Below are 8,892 nucleotides of genomic sequence, written 5' to 3' on the forward strand. Positions count from 1 at the left end.
GAGTAGGGTGACCACCTTCCTGCTAGCGAAATGCGGGACACGCAAAAGGGGGGGGGGGGGGGGGGGGGGGGCGGGGTAGTAAAGGAAAATAATAACACACGCACCACGAACCCAGGTTCTGTTAACACATTTAATATCCTTTCGGTTTATACTCGTGCTAATTGCATTGCGCCCATTAAGCTCAGTTAATTTTAACTCCCAGTGATATATCCTTTATGCCAAATGTGTTATTAATGTGTCGAAGTTGAAAATATAGAAATCGACTGTAGCAGAACTCAATGCATCAAATGGAAGTAAGGAACAGTAAATCTTTTTCTCGTTATTGTTTCCGGTCAACGCATACTTTTATCAACATGGTCCTACACACATTTTTAATATTATATTCTTCTTCGACCGTTGCGAGTTGTTGGCGTTTTGCCTTGTATGGCTGCCTTCACTAAAACAAAAATCCACAGCAACCCTTTCGCGTTGACACTGATTTCAAAATAATTACAATATTTTATATTGAAACTTTTGGTGAGCAACTCTTTTTAGAATATTTTGTTTGAACAGCAGTAGAGGCTTTAATACACGACGTTTCGGGAAGAGACTTCCCTTCTTCAAGTGTGCAGAAAATACAGTTGCAAGGCGCTTTTAGAGAGACCAAAGGAGAGGAGGAACATTGAAAAAAGCGAAAGAAAAAAGTAATATATATAATAGTACAAGTAAAAACACTTGAGCATGAAAAAACTACATTCCAACAAACCACACATAAAAAATAAAAAAGAGAGAAGTGGTAGTTTTAAGGGTAACAGGGTCGCGGCACTCGTTAGCGAGACCAAGAAAATACATCACAGGCAACGGCCTCCGTCAAGTTAGAGTTAGAGCTCCAGATCCAGAAAAATAACAACATACAGGGGTCAAGTCGAGTGAGCCTAAGCCAGTATTCGCAACTCCAGCGCGCCGCTCGCCCTCCCGCGGACGAACGGAGAACCAGAGGAGCGGGGACGGCGGCGGCGGCGACGCGAAAACGGTGGCAGGGACTGTCGGCCTTGATGCGTGAAGCCGTTTTAACGAAAAAAGTGAACGCGTTAAAAAAGGAATTCTTGTTCTCCGCCTTGCAACAGCCTTGCACGAAGGACCGGGATGTCTAATTTTATTAGAGACTTTTCGTGTATCGCATGCACTGCGGATTTCTGGCCACGTGCATGGCCGCCACCTCAATCTGTACTCGTGACGAAAAACGCTCCCCCTAATAATGAAGAACTCTATAGTACGGTCTACGGAAAGTCTATTCTTTGCCATAAGTAGGAGAAAACTCGTCGCGCAACGGTATGTCGAGCAATAAAAATCGGGAATGGGTACGTGTTTTAAGGCCGTTACAAGGAACATGACCATTTATTCCAAGCACTTCAAAAAGACAGAATACCCGTACTTGCTTTCAGGTGATTACAAAGCAAATAAAGAAAGGCTAGAAGCATTTTAAGCGGTTCTGTGTTAGGCAGCCGTTTGTGACGAGAGCTTAGAACGCGCAGTTTTGGCCAGAGGCGCCGCAATGTTGCAAATAACACGGTACAAAAAATGTACGGTATATTAAAATATTCATTTTTGACAAACCAATAAATAAAACCCCTAAACAAGCCGATTATGTTAATAGGCAGTTTTTGTAGAGCGTACGACACCCCTAAACTTTGTTTGGACGTACAGCGCACTGACGTTCAACCAGTGCTACCAACTTTCATGAGCGACTTGTTAACCGAGTTGTGCAACTTTTTAAATTAACCCAAGTAAGTGTGAATGACTATAAAAAATAATAATAATCGGGGTTTTCTTGGCCCTGCTGTAAAACCTCGTTTTTTTTTTTGTTTTTGGTACTCTTTGATGCGTACTTTAGCTGTTTAATATCTTATAATTCGTCATCAAGCCTCTCGTAAAAGTTGGGGCGGTCAGTTTGACGTCGATGGGCTGCACGGCGAACTGAAGTTTTGGAGTGTCGTATATGTGCCATGGGGTGTAAGGACTACAACATTTTTTTTTCTTTTTAGAATGACGAGCACGGCAACGCTCCTGGCGCGCACTGAAAATTGTACTTCAAAGGCACAGCGCGAGCTTGCGGTTGTAATGTTACACCACACGGTAGCCAGCGGTGAAAAACTTTCTATCAATAACTATAGAGCAGTTTGATTACGTCTTGCAATACACTAACACCGAGACGGCGAGCAGCTAGTTATGAGCCTGTGACGCGAAGACACCAATACTGTCAACGCTGCTCTTCCGAAGCTTGACGGTCAGCGTTCTCGGTTCTTTTTTTAGAGAACCATACTTCGTCTCACCCTACGATGGACTAAAGGCAAAAGCTACGGACCGCCACATCCAATCACGAGTCACTTAAAAATTGTACGGTATTTCGCTTCAATGCACGAATCGGTGCCCGCGTCTCTGATCACTGATACGGGAATGGGTGGACAGTGGTTCGAATCTACGAGCTCTGAGTGACTCAACAATTTTACATTGCAAAGCAAGCCACGACATAGAGGCCCTTTGCAGCGTCGAAGCTATAGAAATGATGCGGCACTTTTGGATTCAAGCATTGTTCGTCCACCCCTAATGAATGTTAAGCATGTAGTAGTACAGCGTGGAACGTGATTGGACGGGCGGCCCGTGGCTTTGGCCTTTAGTCCATCGTAGGATGAGACAAAGTATAATGGCCAGGCATAGCCGCAAACATATCTTCATCGCCCTCAAAAATATTCTGCCACAAACAGTAACCTGGCCGGTGCCTAAAACGCGCTCGCTCACCCCAAAGCTTCGCAATTTGAGATTTCTTAAACTTTTAAATAACATCATGCTCGTTTTCCTAACGTGCATCAGCGTCTACGTCACCTGTAATATGATCCCTTCATAACCGCTTCGAATTTGTAGACCAATAAATAATTTTTAGCGCGCTGAACAGCGTCAGCGCGAGCAGGCGCGCGGGATATCCTGGAGAATCTATCCCCGTCTCTTCCGCCATCTTGGAACTACCGCCTTGCCACCTATAGGGCGTTGGAGTTGCGAATAACGCCGAAGCAAACGAAGGTCATAAATAAGCCCGAAGTGTGTGTAAACGGACACCAGAAATGTCACACGTGGGTGGCACCGCTCAACAGAATACCGAGAAATACTCCTTAAAACGCCTCCCAGCACGATCTCCCTCCTCCCCGCACAAAAAAAAAAAAAAAAGGAAGAGGAGGGAAGTTAGCGGGCGACGTCCCCACATCGCAATGTTTCTAGCTCTCCCCTCAAAGAGCTTTAGCTCTCCCCCGCTCTCCTCTGCGATGGGGGAGGTGGTTTGCCTGTAGTATACTAAAAACTAAAGACCTACAACAGCCTATACAAGTTTCCTTTTGAAATGTTCATACCAAGCGGGGTTAGGGTTCTAAATTTAGATATATAAAATGACTCTTTATTTTTGCGCGTAATATCATTTTTGAAACTGCTTTCCACGATGATAATTTTTAGGTGCGTATGAATGTCGTGGTCGTCGGAGTTAAAGTGTTTAGCTACTGGTGTTTGTCCTTTATTTACAATGTCAGACTTATGGCCATGAAATCGCTCTTTCATAGAATTTTTAGTTTCTCCTACGTACTGCTTCTTACACAGCGTGCAGTTAATAATATATATCACGTCATGGGTTTGGCAGTCAGCGACAGGGCTCTCTGGCGAGACGATAATCATCTGATTCTGCAGGCCCTGCTACCCGCCAGACGAAAACTGCGCGGAAACGACACGCCCCAGCCAACACCGCGTTTCATCGAAGATAAGGGCAAGTCAACGGGCGCCAGCAACGGACTTCGGGGCAAGCGGCAGCAGCGGCTGAAGCGACACCAAGCCACTAGAAGCTACAAAAGGAGCTGCGCAGGATTGACGGATAGCAGTCAGCGACAGGGCTCTCTGGCGAGACGATAATCATCTGATTCTGCAGGTAGGAAAAGTACCCCTTTTTTCCAAGTTGTGTCTTAAAATCCCTGTCGCTGACTGCTTTCCAAAAAGTGTTACTGAGATGGCTAAACACAAAGACGATGATGATTTCTGCTTCCATTGTAAGGGGCAAATCGACGATGATGACGGTGTTTTGGAGTGTAGCGAATTCGCTTTCGCTACCATATTGGTATCTGTGCAGGCGTAACCGAAAAGTCCCTCCGGGGAAAAAAGCCAGGGTTTAAAGAAACTTGGAAATGCCAAACGTGTCTGAGTGCTAGAGCAAGAACTCGCAGCGCTCTGGAAGATGAACAGTCAAAAGATGAATCGCCAGATGTTCAACAGCAACTGACCAGTATAATGGGTATGTTAACAATACTCGCGCCACTAAAGCAACAAGTGGATGAGCTGGTAGGCATGAAACAAACTGTGATGGACATTGAGAAATCGGTGCAAGCAATGTCCGACAACTACGATGAAGTCTTAAGAAAAATGAAAGAGCATGACAGCGAAATAAAATAACTGAGGAAAAAGGTGAATCAACTAGAACAAGAACGGAAAACGGACGAAACTACCCAACTAAAAAAAGAACTAAACAAATTGGAACAATACGGGCGAAGGAATAATCTTGAAGTGCACGGTCTTGTAGAAACTATCAATGAAAATTTGCTCGAAAAGCTTAACAAACTCGCGGATCAGATAGAAGTTCCGCCCCTAACGAAAGATAGCGTAGAGGCCATCCACCGCGTTCCAACTAGGACAAAGAAGACGCCTATGGTGATTGTGCGCTTTGGGAACAGAAATGAGCGAAATGCATGGCTTGAAAACAAGCAAAAGTTAAGGTCGGAAGCCGATGATGGCAACGTGTACCTGCAAGAGAACATGACGGCGTCGAACCGGAAGTTGTTCTACGATGTTAGAACAAAGGCGAAGCACCTCAGCTACAAGTTTATTTGGCACAAGGAAGGTTGTTCATACGTGAGAAAACAAGAAGGCGCACCGACAATTCGGATTGAGCATGAAGGCGATCTTGAAAAAATTAAATAGGAACTACCAGCGCTAAACATCTTTGTTTTATTAGTTCTTGCAAAATGAAACCCGAAAGTTTACTTGCCGCGTGGCAGAAAAACAATCTGGGTACGGCTATTGCGACGGCGTTATCTTCAAAAGTCACTTTAACGATGATAAAGACGGGCATTTTTGCAGGATCTTATGCGCGAATTTCTATCTTAGGGCGGTCGATGATAATATCCTCTGTTCTTTTTGTTTTTTTATGGCAATTGACGCGTTCGTTCTTCCGCAAGACTTGATAACCTATCTTGGTGCGGATTATATTTCACACATGACCTGTTTCCATTTAAATGTTCGGTCTGCGAAAAGCAAAGCTGTAGATCTTGAGCTACTTTTCGATCAATTTGGTTTTTCTTTCGATGTCATCATGCTTACAGAAACCTGGTACACTGAAGAGACTGACGTACTACAACTCCCTACATACCACTCTTTTTACATAAATCGTAAAGAGAAACGTGGTGGTGGCTTAGCCATTTTGACAAAAAGTGTTTCTGGTGAAGTTATAGGCGATTATAGTTGCATCACTCAACATTACGAAATGATGTGTATACGCAATAACCAGAATATCTTTGCTGTGGTGTACCGACCACCTAACGGCAACATTGAATCGTTTTTAAAATTTTTCGAGTCTTTTTTGGTTTTTGTTAACGAAGAAAAATGTAATGTAATTTGTGGTGGGGACTTTAATATTGATATGAGCGCGGAAACCGTAGCTAAAAAAAGTTTAGATTCGCTAATCAGGACATATGGTTGTGCAAATGTTATTAATAGACCTACGCGTGTTACTCTCCATTCTGAAACATTAATTGATTTGTTTATTTCAAACAGCTCAGTCGATTATATAAAAACTGGCGTCATTGTTTGCGATCTGAGTGACCACCTCCCAATATTCATTTCTCTCAAAAGTTTCCCGAAAAAAAAATTGTAGGACAGAGCGGACATTAGTACAAAAAATAACTTTAGATCGACTCAACGCTTTTCAGACCGCTATTTCAAATACAAATTGGAGCCGGGTACTGTATGAGGATAGTGCTGACGGGGCTTATAACACTTTTATAGAGTTATTTCTTGGACTGTATAAGACATATTTTCCTTTCACTTCTATTAAAACAAACAAGCGCATAAAGAAGCCTTGGATAACGAGGGATTTACTCTGTAAAATTAAGATAAAAAACGCTTTATATGGTAAATTCATAAAATCCAAGGACCAGAAGGACCTTAAAGTATTTAAAAACTATCGCAACAACCTGACAAACGAACTAAAGCGCGCCAGAACGCGTTATCATTTTGATTTGTTCAAGGCCACACAAGGACGCACTGACATCATGTGGAAGCAACTAAATTATCTTCTTTATCGTAATCGCCCCTTCAGTTCAATTGAAAAAATTCTGTGCAATGGTACTGAACTTACTGGATGTTCACTGGCAAATGCTTTTAACGAACATTTCGTAAATATTCAGAGTACTACTGAAACCGAAACTCCTTTGGTTTTAAATGATAAACAAAACAGTGATTCGATATTTTTAGATCCCGTCGTCGAACCAGAAATTATAAGCGTGTTTCTTCAGCTTAAAAATAGTTCTAGTTGTGACGTCGATGGCATCCAGATAAGACCGGTAAAACATGTTATTCATCTGTTAGCACCTGTAATAACTCATATATTTAATATCTCTTTATCTACTGGAACTTTCCCTAAGCGAATGCAGATTGCCAAAGTTTCAGTATTGCATAAAAAAGGAAATGTAAATGAAATGGGAAACTACAGGCCAATTTCAATATTACCAGTGTTTTCCAAGGCGCTCGAAAAGGTTATTCATACACGTTTGACTAAATTTTCAAATAAGTATAACTTGATAACTCCATCACAGTATGGATTTATAAAAGACAAGTCGACCGAATCCGCCTTACTTGTTTTAAAAGAATTTATTTTACAAAGCTTTGAAAACAAAAATATGGTTCTTGGAGTCTTTATAGATTTCACCAAGGCGTTTGACTGCCTCAATCATAAAATTTTACTATCTAAATTAGATAATTATGGAATTCGAGGGCACGCTTTACAGCTGATAAGATCTTATCTGAACCATCGAGCACAATATGTTTATATCAATGGGAATTCTTCTACTATAAAACCTATTCCTTCTGGTGTACCACAGGGTAGTATATTGGGCCCCTTCCTCTTTAACATGTACGTGAATGATATAGTCAATATTAATGTAAGCGCAAAATTTGTAAACTATGCTGATGACACGAGCATACTGTTTTCTGCAGATGATCCTGACCTATTATTCGATATGGCGAATCTGGCCCTGTCTAGGTTACAAACGTGGAGTCAAAACAACGCATTACAAATAAATGTAAATAAAACCAAAGCCGTGCTTTTTCGTCCTAAAAATAAACTCGTTACCATTACCAAGGAGATAGTTTTGAATTCAACCAAAATCGAGATTGTGAATTGTTTTAAACTCTTAGGTGTCATGTTTTCTGAAAATATGTCGTGGGAAAGTCATATAAACTCTCTTATTCCAAAGCTATCCCAAACTGTGGGCATGTTAAATCGACATCGTTATATTTTACCAACAAGCGTTAAATTATTAATATATAATTCTCTATTTTATTCTCACTTAAATTATTGCCATTTAGTTTGGGGAACAACAACTTTAACAAACCTAGAAAAGTTACATGTATTGCAAAAAAAAAAGCACTGAGGGCTATAGCTGCCGTCTCGTATGATTTTCACACAACTGGCTTATTTCAAAAATTTCGCGTATTAAACGCGCATGCATTATATGATTACAGGCTTAGCACTAGCCTTAAAGTAGAGCAACTTAAAGACTCAACTTTTTTAACAGATCTTGGAAATTTATCAAAAAATGTTCATAATTACCCTACCCGAGGTGCTGAATGTTGGGAGGTGGCTACACTGAGAACAAACTATGGCAAACAAATGCTTAAATACACTCTCCCCAATTTACTCAATTCGTATAAGACTAAAAGTATAGATTGGGATAAGTTATCCCTAAGAGAAGTAAAATCATCTTTTTTCTCTAGCAGCTGAAGGTAGTTGCCTTTCTTTCTTTGTGATCTTTGTAACTAGTTTTTGCATAATTTTATCTCTGCTGTCTGTCCTGCCTCACTGTAAAAAAGGGGAAAAGAAATCTAAAATTTGTTTTAAAATGTCTTTAAAATGTGTGATAGCGACAGTCATTGTACAATTTTTTTTTTCTCCTCTTGAATATCGTTTTTTTCCAGCTCTGTTGCTGCTTTCTGTAGGCGGTCAGGGACCCGTCAAGCTGTACCTGACAGCTTTTTTCCCTGATCGCCACCATCTTATGGTGGAAAATAAACATTATTATATGCTGTTTAATATTTACGTAGAAATTTGATGCGTAGCTCGAAATTTTATCAGCGGTCGAAACGAACGGGCAAAGTTGGCGAGGAGTGTTGAGGCAAGGATCACAACCACCCCATGAATTGGGTTTTTTTTATATACGAGGGACATAACATCCTCCCAAGATTCCGATGCTTACGAAATGTGACAAATGGAGATTCGGGAAATATTTTTTAAACTTTATCGTCGGCATGTAGGATGTTTAAATGGCGTTTCAATATGGAATTCAGGCTTGATAGGTTCGAATAGTAGTTTATAACCAACGGAACCCTTGTTTCGTTGGAGTGAAGCTGTCGTGTGGATTCAAGGAGTGTGCTACGTTGAATAGCGGATACCTTTCTTGTGGCGTCGTCGAGAATAGATGCAGGATATTTTCTTTTGGATAGTGTATTCTTCAAGGACGTTACGTTTTCCTTAAAGTTCGATTCTTCAGAACAAATTCTACGCAACCGGAGGAATTGGCTGTAAGGTTTATTACTTTTTTTTTACATTTC

The sequence above is a fragment of the Ixodes scapularis genome, unplaced genomic scaffold, assembly GCF_016920785.2.
Source record: "Ixodes scapularis isolate PalLabHiFi unplaced genomic scaffold, ASM1692078v2 PGA_scaffold10__122_contigs__length_95168666, whole genome shotgun sequence".
NCBI lineage: Eukaryota > Metazoa > Arthropoda > Arachnida > Ixodida > Ixodidae > Ixodes > Ixodes scapularis.